Source organism: Lipotes vexillifer, unplaced genomic scaffold (genome assembly GCF_000442215.2).
Source record: "Lipotes vexillifer unplaced genomic scaffold, Lipotes_vexillifer_v1.1 scaffold479, whole genome shotgun sequence".
Classification (NCBI taxonomy): Eukaryota; Metazoa; Chordata; class Mammalia; order Artiodactyla; family Lipotidae; genus Lipotes; species Lipotes vexillifer.
Window position 1 is genome coordinate 795,017 of NW_006796443.1, and position 14,596 is coordinate 809,612.

The 14,596-nt window shown below is 39.3% G+C and overlaps 1 protein-coding gene and 1 pseudogene across 2 annotated transcripts in view; one reads left to right on the top strand and one right to left on the bottom strand.

The window, feature by feature from the left end:
• The window catches only part of MTRF1 (mitochondrial translation release factor 1), a 51,421-nt gene that overhangs the window by 15,117 nt on the left and 21,708 nt on the right, over positions 1-14,596 (bottom strand). The window lies entirely within an intron of this gene.
• On the top strand, positions 2,460-3,614 carry LOC103071992 (transmembrane protein 183-like; annotated as a pseudogene).

Below are 14,596 nucleotides of genomic sequence, written 5' to 3' on the forward strand. Positions count from 1 at the left end.
ATTTCTGTGATTTTAGGTTACTAAGCTTGTGGTAATTTGCTATGACAGCCTTAGGAAATTTTCTGATATTTATACACACACACACGAATGCACAGAAATACATATCTATATATGAATATACAGATATATATACAAATATATACAAAATATGCTGTTTTTGAGGGGACACCTAACATTTTCTTCCACATTTATCATTTATTTCAATAAATGACAGACAGCAAGTATGACCATTCTCTTTGAAAAGTACACTAATAACAGGGTTGAGGTTAGAATCTAATATATACCTTAGTTGGTTGTTCTCTTGTTTCCTCTAAAATGAGTACTATATGGTGAAGAAAAAGATTACAAAGTGCAAAGATTATACAGGCTTTGTTAAAATATGCCAGTGTTGGCTAGCTTAAAATTTCAATAAACACTAAAGAGATGAAGAATAATTTCCCATTTCTTGTGGTTACAGTATATTAAGTAGTTATACAGCAAATATGTCAATGTTATATGTCATGTTCTCCCAAATGTTATAGAAACTACCTAATAACTTCTGGGGAATTCTGAACATAGAAACAGTGACTTATTAATATACAAAGAATTTAAAATATCAATTAAGAGAATAAGGCCCTGTGTAGGAGAATGAAGCTTCACTAAATGAGTTTAATTTTCAAGAATATGAAGACAACAAGGGGATAGGTGAGAATGGGGTGGAAGGAATAAGGATGGAAGCAAGACAACTCTATGGTTTTGATTTCTGAACCACATAAATGCTGATTACACCAAAAATAAAAGAGAAAAGAGGAAAGAAAAATTAAATCTTAAAAATTAAATACAACCAGAAACAAATGTATCAAAATACCTACCATAATAATAACATAACCACACAGAAAAACATTATTTCAGATGGTCTTTGAACATATTACTCTGACTGCTTTCTTGGTGGGTTACATTCTAAGGACAGAAATCTTAAACATTACTAAGTAGTTTACTGAAAAATTCTGAAACTATTTTATATATAGTATAATAAAGCAAAAAGTAAACATATTAAAAGTGATTAAGAAAGAAGATTTTAACTCCAAGTGGAAAGATACAAAACAAAATACAAAAAGGTGCAGGAAAGATACTCCCTGTAAATTTGAATTGGAAGTAATAATAATAGGAACCTTTGATTTAAAATCATATGTATTTCCTAATTATATCCACTGAAGAGTCTTGATGTAATAAGCACACTTTAGTAATAATGAGCAGACCTAGTACCCATACGCTGATTTCTGGATACACTCCCCACTAAAAAGAACCAGGTCTGACTCCAAGTCTGAGGCAGGAGAGTACAAGGTAGCCTGGGATGTCTATTATAGCAGAAAGCAAGTATGCACTCAAAGACTGATTGGATCATTTCAAAAGGGGCTACCCTAAAAAGGCTACTATGGGCCAAAATGGGACAATTTGAACATTAAAAACAACAGCCACTGCCCAGCCTCAGCAATCACACAAGAAAAAGTAATAAAAGGAATCCAATTGAAAAGGAAGAAGTAAAACTGTCACTGTTTGCAGATGACATGATAATATACATAGAAAATCCTAAAGACACCACCAAAAAACTTCTAGGGCTCATCAATGAATCTGGTAAAGTTGTAGGATACAAAACTAATATACATAAATATGTTGCATTTCTATACACTAACAACAAACTATCAGAAAGAGAAATTAAGACAACAACCCCATTTACAATAGCATCAAAAAGAATAGAATACCTAGGAATAAACCTACCTAAGGAGGTAAAAGACCTGTAACTCAGAAAACAAGACACTGATGAAAGAACCTGAAGATTATACAGATGGAAAAACATACTGTGTTCATAGATTGGAAGAATTTTATGTTAAAATGACCATACTACCCAAGGCAACCTACAGACTCAATGAAATCCCTATCAAAATACCAATGGCATTTTTCACAGAACTAGAACAAATAATTTTAAAATTTGTATGGAAACTTAAGAAACCCCAAATAGCCAAAACAATCTTGAGAAAGAAGAACAGAGCTGGAGCTATCACACTCCCTAACCTCAGATTGCATGACAAAGCTACAGTAATCAAAACAGTATGGTACTGGCACAAAAACAGATACAAAGATCAATGAAACAGAATAATGAGCCCAGAAGTAAACCCAAACACTTATGGTCAATTAATGTGCAACAAAGGAGGCAAGAATATACAATGGGGAAAGACACCCTATTCAATAAGTGGTCCTGGGAAAACTGGACAGCTACATGTAAAGGAGTGAAATTAGAACATTTTCTCATTCCATATACAAAAATAAACTCAAAATGAATTTAAGACCTAAATGTAAGACCATAAAACTCCTAGAGGAAAATATAGGCACTCGCGAGAGCTGCGGTCCTGGAGCGGGATGGCCGCGGAGCCGGGCAGAGCTGGCCTTTGGCTCCTGCTTCCCGCTCTCTGGCCCGAAACATGGCCCGGGGTCCTGGCCCGCTAACCCGGCCTCGCCCCGACACAGTCGACATGCCCAAGAGAGGAAAGCGACTCAAGTTCCGGGCTCAAGACGCCTGCTCTGGGCGAGGTGGGCGAGGGCGGGGGCGTTGAAAGGCTTGGGGCTGGAAGCAGGGAGGGGGCTGGACAGCACCGAGGCGAGTGCTCGCCTGGCTGCGACGGGAGGGCGGCTGGACTGGGGACTTGGAGTGAGCAGGAAATCTTGGTGGGGAGGAAGCTGAGGAGAGAAGGCCTCCTCCTTTGAGGTTTGGTGCTGTGTTTCAGTGACTGTGGCGGATTATGCCAACTCGGATCCGGCCGTTGTGAGGTCTGGAAGGGTCAAGAAAGCCGTCGCCAATGCTGTTCAGCAGAGAAGATCTGGATGGGGCTGGAGGAGAAGAGTATCCCATGGATATTTGGCTCTTACTGACCTCCTATATCCGTCCTGAGGACATTGTGAATTTTTCCCTGATTTGTAAGAATGCCTGGACTGTCACTTGCACTGCTGCCTTTTGGACCAGGTTGTACCGAAGGCACTACACGCTGGATGCCTCTCTGCCTTTGCACCTGCGACCAGAGTCAATGGAGAAGCTGTGCTGTCTCCAGGCATGTGTGATCCGATCTCTGTACCATATGTATGAGCCATTTGCTGCTCGAATCTCCAAGAATCCAGCCATTCCAGAAAGCACTCCTAGCACATTAAAGAATTCCAAATGCTTACTTTTCTGGTGCAGAAAGATTGTTGGGAACAGACAGGAGCCAATGTGGGAATTCAACTTCAAGTTCAAAAAGCAGTCCCCTAGATTAAAGAGCAAGTGTATGGGAGGATTGCAGCCTCCCATTCAGTATGAAGATGTTCATACCAACCCAGACCAGGACTGCTGCCTACTGCAGGTCACCACCCTCAATTTCATCTTTATTCCAATTGTCATGGGAATGATATTTACTCTGTTTACTATCAATGTGAGCATGGACATGCAGCATCATCGAGGGAGACTGGTGTTCCAAGATTCTCCTGTCCATGGAGGTCGGAAACTGCGCAGTGAACAGGGTGTGCAAGTCATCCTGGACCCAGTGCACAGCATTCGCCTTTTTGACGGGTGACATCCTCAGTATCCATTCTCCCTGAGAGCATAGATACTGCTTCCCGTCACTGAGGGCAGCCCTGAGCTAGGCCAGTCCATTTGTAATCAGATTCCAGTTTGGAAGGGGCAGCTGATTGTATATCTGGTCAGTAATGCACATGCTCTTCAGGTTTCTGGGGCTCCTTCTAGGGGAAGGAGAAGGATTGAATCAGGAGTAAAAACATTATGATTTATAAACATATTTTAATGTAAAATTTTGCATTTGAAAGGTGAAACCTGGCCCTATTTTCTGTGTTAAACCCCATTTGGTGCTACTGAGTTTGTTCTTTATTCTTTTATCCCAGCCAGAGTGGATGATCTCGCTTTAGGGGAAAATTAAACTCTTAAATCTCCAAACAAGGAAATTTCAGCATTCCCTTATGGATCAGAGTAACCTTAGAGGCTTAAAATTGTTGCTACTGTTGCTTGCAATTTAGCTGCCCCTCAAATTCAAGTGACTATTTCCTCTTCTCCCTTTACCCCTCTCTAGAAATAAAGCAGGTGACAGGGTTTTCATAAAAAAAAAAAAAAAAAAAGAAGAAGAAAAAGAAAGAAAATATAGGCAGAACACTCTTTGACATAAATTGTAGCAATATTTTTTGGATATGTCTCCTAAAAGAAACAAAAACAAAAATAGACAAATGGGAACTAATCAAACTTAAATGCTTTTGCACAGCATAGGAAAAAATAGGTAAACAAAAAGACAACCTACTGAATGGGAGAAAATACTTGCTAATAATATGATGATAAGGGGTTAATATCTAAAATATATAAACAGCTCATATAACTCAACATAAAAAAAGAACCAAGCAACCCAGTCAAAAAATAGGCAGAAGACATGAACAGACATTTTTCCAAAGAAGATATTCAGATGGCCAACAAGCACAGGACAAGAAGCTCAACATCACTAATCATCAGAGACATTCATATCAAAACCACAGTGAGATATCACCTCACACCTGTCAGAATGGGTATCATCAGAAAGACCACAAACGACAAGTATCAGTGGGGATGTGAAGAAATGGGAACCCTTGTACACTTTAGGAATGTAAATTGGCAGCCACTGTGGAAAACAGTATGGAGGCTCCTCAAAAGACTAAAAACAGAACTACCATACAATCCAGCAATTCCACTCTTGGGGTGTATATCCAAAAAAACACGAAAACATTAATTCGAAAAGATATATGCACCACGGTGTTCATAGCAGCATTATTTACAATTGCCAAGGTATGGAAACAAGCTAAGTGTCCATCAACAGATGAGTGGATAAAGAAGATGTGGTATATATATGCAATGGCATACTACTCAGCCATAAAAAATAATGAAATTTTGCCATTTGCAATAACATGGATGTATGTGGAGGGTACTGTGCTTAGTGAAATTAGTCAGACAAAGACAAATACTGTATGTTATCACTTATATGTGGAATCTAAAAAATAAAACAAACTAGTGAATATAGCAAAAGAGAAATAGACCCATAGATATACAGAACAAACCAGTGGTTACCAGTGGGGAGAGGGAAGGGGAGAGGGGAAGAATAGAGGTAGGAGAGTAAGATGTACAGTAAATGTACATTTATAAAATAAATGAGCCACAAGGATATATTGTACAGCACAAAGGAATATAGCCAATATCTTACAAAAACTATAAAACTTAAAAATATTGTGAATCACTATGTTGTACACCTGAAACTAATACAGTATTATAAATCGACTATACCTCAATTTAATAAGAAAGAAAAACAAAAGTGATTATAACTCATTGAATTTTAAAAATCCATAGGTCTATAATGAGGTCAATATATGAAATTCAATATATGAGTTTATAATGAGGTAAAATAAAAGAGAAAGAGAGGAGGAGCTTCAAGATGGCAGAAGAGTAAGACGCGGAGATCACCTTCCTCTCGACAAATACATCAGAAATACATCTACACGTGGAACAGCTCCTACAGAACACCTACTGAACACTGGCAGATGACCTCAGACCTCCCAAAAGGCAAGAAACTTCCCATGTACCTGGGTAGCGTAAAAGAAAAAAGAAAAAACAGACAGCGAATAGGGACGGGACCTGCACCAGTGGGAGGGAGCTGTGAAGGAGGAAAGGTTTCCACACACTGGGAGCCCCTTCGCGGGCGGAGACTGTGGGAGGCGGAGGGGGAGCTTCGGAGCCGCGGAGGAGAGCACAGCAACAGGGGTGCGGAGGGCAAAGCGGAGAGATTCCCGCACAGAGGATCGGTGCCGACCGGCGCTCACCAGCCCGAGAGGCTCGTGTGCTCACCCGCCGGGACGGGTGGGGGCTGGGAGCTGAGGCTCGGGCTTCAGAGGTAGGATCCCCCAGAGAGGACTGGGGTTGGCTGCGTGAAGAGAGCCTGAAGGGGGCTAGTGCACAACAGCTAGCTGGGAGGGAGTCCGGGAAAAAGTCTGGAGCTGCCAAAGAGGCAAGAGACTTTTTCTTCCCTCTTTGTTTCCTGGTGCGTGAGGAGAGGGGATTAAGAGCGCCGCTTAAAAGAGCTCCTGAGACGGGTGCGAGCCGCGGCTATCAACGCGGACCCCAGAGACAGGCATGGGACGCTAAGGCTGCTGCTGCCGCCACCAAGAAGCCTGTGTGCAAGCACAGGTCACTGTCCATATCTCCCCTCCTGGGAGCCTGTGCAGCCCGCCACTGCCAGGGTGCCGGGATCCAGGGACACCTTCCCCGGGAGAACACATGGCACGCCTCAGGCTGGTGCAACGTCATGCTGGCCTCTGCCGCCGCAGGCTCGCCCCACATCCAAACCCCTCCCTCCCCCACCCCGCCCCTCGCCTGAGTGAGCCAGAGACCCCGAATCAGCTTTTCCTTTAAACCCATCCTGTCTGGGCAGGGAACAGACGCCCTCAGGCGACCTACAGGCAGAGGCAGGTCCAAATCCAAAGCTGAATCCCGGGAGCTGTGCGAACAAAGAAGAGAAAGGAAAATCTCTCCCAGCAGCGGATTAAATCTCCATAATCAACTTCATGTACCCTGCATCTGTGGAATACCTGAATAGACAACAAATAATACCAAAATGAGGAGGTGGACTTTGGGAGCAACAATATATATATATATTTTCCCCTTTTTCTCTTTTTGTAAGTGTGTATGTGTATGCTTCTGTGTGTGATTTTGTCTGTATAGCTTTGCTTTTACCGTTTGTCCTAGGGTTCTGTCTGTCCGTTTTTATTTTTTTTATTAAAAATTTTTTTTCTTAAAAATTATTTTTTATTTTAATAATTTTATTTTATTTTACTTTATTTTATCTTCTTTCTTTCTTTTTTTTCTCCCTTTTATTCTGAGCCCTGTGGAGGACAGGCTCTTGGTGCCCCAGGCAGGCGTCAGGGCTGTGCCACTGAGGTGGGAGAGCCAAGTTCAGGACACTGGTGCACAAGAGACCTCCCAGCTCCACGTAATATCAAATGGCAAAATTCTACCAGATATCTCCATCTCAATGCCAAGACCCAGCTCCACTCAACGACCAGCAAGTTACACTGCAAGACACCCTATGACAAACAACTAGCAAGACAGGAACACAACCCCACCCATTAGCAGAGAAGCTGCCTAAAATCATAATAAAGCCACAGACACCCCAAAACACACCATCAGACATGGACCTGCCCACCAGAAAGACAAGATCCAGCCTCATCCACCAGAACACAGGCACTAGTCCCCTTCACCAGGAAGCCTACACAACCCACTGAACCAAACTTAGCCACTGGGTACAGATACCAAAAAAAAAAGGGAACTACGAACCTGCAGCCTGCAGAAAGGAGACCCCAAACACAGTACGTTTAACAAAATAAGAGGACAGAGAAACACACAGCAGATGAAGAAGCAAGGCAAAAACCCACCAGACCTAACAGGTGAAGAGGAAATAGGCAGTCTACCTGAAAAATGAATTCAGAATAATGATAGTAAAGATGATCCAAAATCGTGGAAATAGAATGGAGAAAATACAAGAAACGTTTAACAATGACCTAGAAGAACTAAAGAGCAAACAGAGATGAACAACACAATAAATGAAATTTAAAATTCTCTAGAAGGGATCAATAGCAGAATAACAGAGGCAGAAGAACGGATAAGTGACCTGGAAGATAAAATAGTGGAAATAACTACTGCAGAGCAGAATAAAGAAAAAAGAATGAAAAGAACTGAGGACAGTCTCAGAGACCAACATTAAACACACCAACATTCGAAATATAGGGGTCCCAGAAGAAGAAGAGAAAAAGAAAGGGACTGAGAAAATATTTGAAGATTATAGTTGAAAAATTCCCTAATATGGGAAAGGAAATAGGTACATCCAGGAAATACAGAGAGTCCTGTACAGGATAAATCCAAGGAGAAACATGCCAAGACACATATTAATCAAACTATCAAAAATTAAATACAAAGAACAAATATTAAAAGCAGCAAGGGAGAAACAAGTAACACATAAGGGAATCCCCATAAGGTTAACAGCTGATCTTTCAGCAGAAACTCTGCAAGCCAGAAGGGAGTGGCAGGACATATTTAAAGTGATGAAAGAGAAAAACCTACAACCAAGATTACTCTACCCAGCAAGGATGTCATTTAGATTTGACAGAGAAATCAAAAGCTTTACAGACAAGCAAAGGCTAAGAGAATTCAGCACCACCAAACCAGCTTTACAACAAATGCTAAAGGAACTTCTCTAGGCAAAAAACACAAGAGAAGGAAAAGACCTACAATAATCGTTTAACAAAATAAGAGGACAGAGAAACACACAGCAGATGAAGAAGCAAGGCAAAAACCCACCAGACCTAACAGGTGAAGAGGAAATAGGCAGTCTACCTGAAAAATGAATTCAGAATAATGATAGTAAAGATGATCCAAAATCGTGGAAATAGAATGGAGAAAATACAAGAAACGTTTAACAATGACCTAGAAGAACTAAAGAGCAAACAGAGATGAACAACACAATAAATGAAATTTAAAATTCTCTAGAAGGGATCAATAGCAGAATAACAGAGGCAGAAGAACGGATAAGTGACCTGGAAGATAAAAGAGTGGAAATAACTACTGCAGAGCAGAATAAAGAAGAATGAAAAGTATTGAGGACAGTCTCAGAGACCTCTGGGACAACATTAAACACACCAACATTCGAAATATAGGGGTCCCAGAAGAAGAAGAGAAAAAGAAAGGGACTGAGAAAAAATTTGAAGATTATAGTTGAAAAATTCCCTAATATGGGAAAGGAAATAGGTACATCCAGGAAATACAGAGAGTCCTGTACAGGATAAATCCAAGGAGAAACATGCCAAGACACATATTAATCAAACTATCAAAAATTAAATACAAAGAACAAATATTAAAAGCAGCAAGGGAGAAACAAGTAACACATAAGGGAATCCCCATAAGGTTAACAGCTGATCTTTCAGGTAAACAACACACTACTTAATAACTAAGAGATCACTGAAGAAATCAAAGAGGAAATCAGAAAATACCTTGAAACAAATGACAATGAAAACACAATGACCCAAAACCTATGGGATGCAGCAAAAGCAGTTCTAAGAGGGAAGTTTATAGCTATACAAGCCTACCTTAAGAAACAAGACACAGTCCCTCCCATCAAGCCTCTTATATAGCCTCATCTACGAGAGGGCAGAGAGCAGAAGCAAGAACTACAATCCTACAGCCTGCGGAACAAAAACCACATTCACAGAAAGATACACAAGATGAAAAGGCAGAGGGCTATGTACCAGATGAAGGAACAAGATAAAACCCCAGAAAAACAACTAAATGAAGTGGAGATAGACAACCTTCCAGAAAAAGAGTTCAGAATAATGATAGTGAAGACGATCCAGGACCTCGGAAAAAGAATGGAAGCACAGATCGAGAAGATGCAAGGAATGTCTAACAAAGACCTAGAAGAATTAAAGAACAAACAGAGATGAACAATACAATAACTGGAATGAAAACTACACTAGAAGGAATCAATAGTAGAATAACTGAGGCAGAAGAACAGATAAGTGACCTGGAAGACAGAATGGTGGAAGCCACTGCTGCAGTACAGAATAAAGAAAAAAGAATGAAAAGAAATGAAGACAGCCTAAGAGACCTCTGGGACATTAAACACAACAACGTTCGCATTATAGGGGTCCCAGAAGCAGAAGAGAGAGAGACAGGACCAGAGAAAATATCTGAAGAGATTATAGTCGAAAACTTCCCTAACATGGGAAAGGAAATAGCCACCCAAGTCCAGGAAGTGCAGCGAGTCCCATACAGGACAAACCCAAGGAGAAACACACCGAGACACATAGTAATCAAACTGGCAAAAATTAAAGACAAAGAAAAGTTATCGAAAGCAGCAAGGGAAAAAAGAAAAATAACATACAAGGGAACTCCCATAAGGTTAACAGCTGATATCTCAGCAGAAACTCTACAAGCCAGAAGGGAGTGGCATGATATACTTAAAGCGATGAAAGGGAAGAACCTACAACCAAGATTACTCTACCCGGCAAGGATCTCATTCAGATTCGATGGAGAAATCAAAAGCTTTACAGACAAGCAAAGGCTAAGAGAATTCAGCACCACCAAACCAGCTCTACAACAAATGCTAAAGGAACTTCTCTAAGTGGGAAACACAAGAGAAGAAAATGACCTACCAAAAAAACCCCAAAACAATTATGAAAATGATTATAGGAACATACAAATCGATAATTACCTTAAACGTGAATGGATTAAACGCTCCAACCAAAAGACACAGGTGTGCTGAATGGATACAAAAACAAGATCCATATATATGCTGTCTACAAGAGACCCACATCAGACCTAGGGACACATACAGACTGAAAGTGAGGGGGTGGAAAAAGATATTCCATGCAAATGGAAATCAAAAGTAAGCTGGAGTAGCTATACTCATATCAGATAAAATAGACTTTAAAATAAAGAATGTTACAAGAGACAAGGAAGGACACTACCTAATAATCAAGGGATCAATCCAAGAAGAAGATATAACAATTATAAATATGTATGCACCCAACATAGGAGCACCTCAATACATAAGACAACTGCTAACAGCTATAAAAGAGGAAATCGACAGTAACACAATAATAGCAGGGGACTTTAACACCTCAATTAAACCCACGGACAGATCATCCAAAATTAAAATAAATAAGGAAACAGAAGCTTTAAATGACACAATAGACGAGATAGATTTAATTGATATTTATAGGACATTCCATCCAAAAACAGCAGATTACACTTTCTTCTCAAGTGCGCACGGAACATTCTCCAGGATAGATCACCTCTTGGGTCACAAATCAAGCCTCAGTAAATTTAAGAAAATTGAAATCATATCAAGCATTTTTTCTGACCACAACGCTATGAGATTAGAAATGAACTACAGGCAAAAACATGTAAAAAACACAAACACATGGAGGCTAAACAGTATGTTACTAAATAACCAAAAGATCACTGAAGAAATCAAAGAGGAAATCAAAAAATACCTAGAGACAAATGACAATGAAAACACAACAATCCAAAACCTATGGGATGCAGCAAAAGCAGTTCTAAGAGGGAAGTTTATAGCTATATATGCCTACCTCAGGAAACAAGAAAAATCTCAAGTAAACAATCTAAACTTACACCTAAAGGGACTAGAGAAAGAAGAACAAAATCCAAAATTAGCAGAAGTAAAGAAATCAGAAAGATCAGAGGAGAAATAAATGAAATAGAAACAAACAAGAAACAATAAGAAAGAAACAATAAGAAAGATCAATAAAACTAAAAGCTGGTTCTTTGAGAAGATAAACAAAATTGATAAACCATTAGCCAGACTCATCAAGAAAAAGAGGGCGAGGACTCAAATCAATAAAATTAGAAATGAAAAAGGAGAAGTTAAAACAGACAGTGCAGAAATACAAAGCATCCTAAGAGACTACTACAAGCAACTCTATGCCAATAAAAGGGACAACCTGGAAGAAATGGACAAATTCTTAGAAAGGTATAAACTTCCAAGACTGAAACAGGAAGAAACAGAAAATATGAACAGACCATCACACGTAATGAAATTGAAACTGTGATTAAAAATCTTCCAACAAACTAATGTCCAGGATCAGATGGCTTCACAGGTGAATTCTATCAAACATTTAGAGAAGAGCTAACATCCATCCTTCTCAAACTCTTCCAAAAAATTGCAGAGGAAGGAACACTCCCAAACTCATTCTATGAGGCCACCATCACCCTCATAGGATCATACACCATGATCAAGTGGTATTTTTGCCAGGGATGCAAGGATTCTTCAATATATGCAAATCAATCAATGTGATACACCATATTAACAAATTGAAGAATAAAAACCATATGATCAAAAAAAAAAAACCCCATATGATCAACTCAGTAGATGCAGAAAAAGCTTTTGACAAAATTCAACACCAATTTATGATAAAAACTCTCCAGAAAGTGGGCATAGAGGGAACCTACCTCAACATAATAAAGGCCATATATGACAAACCCACAGCAAACATCATTCTCAATGGTGAAAAACTGAAAGCACTTCCTCTAAGATCAGGAACAAGACAAGGATGTCCACTCTCACCACTATTATTCAACATAGTTTTGGAAGTCCTAGCCACAGCAATCAGAGAAGAAAAAGAAATAAAAGGAATACAAATTGGTAAAAAAGATGTAAAACTGTCACTGTTTGCAGATGACATGATACTATACATAGAGAATCCTAAAGATGCCACCAGAAAATTAGTAGAGCTAATCAATGAATTTGGGAAAGTTGCAGGATACAAAGTTAATGCACAGAAATCTCTTGCATTCCTATACACTAATGATGAAAAATCTGAAAGAGAAATTATGGAAACACTCCCATTTACCATTGCAACAAAAAGAATAAAATACCTAGGAATAAACCTACCTAGGGAAACAAAAGACCTATATGCAGAAAACTATAAGACACTGATGAAAGAAATTAAAGTTGATACCAACAGATGGAGAGATATACCATGTTCTTGGATTGGAAGACTCAATATTGTGAAAATGACTATGCTACCCAAAGTAATCTACACATTCAATACAATCGCTATCAAAGTACCAATGGCATTTTTTACAGAACTAGAACAAATCATCTCAAAATTTGCATGGAGACACAAAAGACCCCGAATAACCAAAGCAGTCTTGAGGGAAAAAAACGCAGCTGGAGGAATCAGACTCCCTGACTTTGGACTATACTACAAAGCTACAGTAATCAAGACAATATGGTACTGGCACAAAAACAGAAACATAGATCAATGGAACAAGATAGAAAGCCCAGAGATAAACCCATGCACCTATGGTCAACTAATCTATGACAAAGGAGGCAAAGATATACAATGGAGAAAAGACAGTCTCTTCAATAAGTGGTGCTGGGAAAACTGGACACCTACATGTAGAAGAATGAAATTAGAACACTCTCTAGCACCACACACAAAAATAAACTCAAAATGGATTCAAGACCTAAATGTAAGACCCAACACTATCAAACTCTTAGAGGATAACATAGGAAGAACACTCTTTGACATAAATCACAGCAAGATCTTTTTTGATCCACCTCCTAGAGTAATGGAAATAAAAACAAAAATAAACAAATGGGACCTAATGAAACTTCAAAGCTTTTGCACAGAAAAGGAAACCATAAATAAGAGAAAAATACAGCCCTCAGAATGGGAGAAAATATTTGCAAATGAATCAACGGACAAAGGATTAATATCCAAAATATATAAACAGCTCATGCAGCTCAATATTAAAGAAACAAACAACCCAATCCAAAAATGGGCAGAAGACCTAAATAGACATTTCTCCAAAGAAGATATACAGATTGCCAACAAACACATGAAAAGAATGCTCAACATCCTTAATCATTAGAGAAATGCAAATCAAAACTACAATGAGATATCATCTCACACCGGTCAGAATGGTCATCATAAAAAAATATACAAACAATAAATGCTGGAGAGGGTGTGGAGAAAAGGGAACCCTCTTGCACTGTTGGTGGGAATGTAAATTGATACAGCCACTATGGAGAACAGTATGGAGGTTCCTTAAAAAACTAAAAATAGAATTACCATGTGACCCAGCAATCCCACTACTGGGCATATACCCGGAGGAAACCATTATTCAAAAAGAGTCATGTACCAAAATGTTCATTGCAGCTCTATTTACAATAGCCAGGACATGGAAGCAACCTAAGAGTCCATCAACAGATGAATAGATAAAGAAGATGTGGCACATATATAGAATGGATTATTACTCAGCCATAAAAAGGAACGAAACTGAGTTATTTGTAGTGAGGTTGGTGGACCTAGAGTCTGTCATACAGAGTGAAGTAAGTCAGAAAGAGAAAAACAAATACTGTATGCTAACACATATATATGGAATCTTAAAAAAAGAAAAAAAAAGAAAATAGTCAGAAGAACCTAGGGGCAAGACAGGAATAAAGATGCAGACCTACTAGAAAATGGACTTGAGGATATGGGGAGGGGGAAGGGTAAGCTGGGACAAAGTGAGAGAGTGGCATGGACATATATACACTACCAAACGTAAAAGAGATAGCTAGTGGGAAGCAGCCGCATAGCACAGGGAGATCAACTCGCTGCTTTCTGACCACCTGGAGGGGTGGGATAGGGAGGGTGGGAGGGAGGGAGATGCAAGAGGGAAGAGATATGGGGACATATGTATATGTATAACTGATTCACTTTTTTATAAAGAAGAAACTGACACACCATTGTAAAGCAATTATACTCTAATAAAGATGTTAAAAACAACAAAAAAAGAAAGAGAGCAAGAAGAAAGGAGGAGAGAAGGTAGTGGGGAGGAAAGTTCCTTACAGAAAAGAATGCCAGGTAATACATGTAGAAGGAATGGTAGAATTAGAAAATCACCATTTTGCAATCCCAAACTAAATAACTAATTCAGGCAAAGATCACTAATGGATGTTAAAACCATGGAAAAAAAGTTGTTGGGAATAGGACATATTACCCT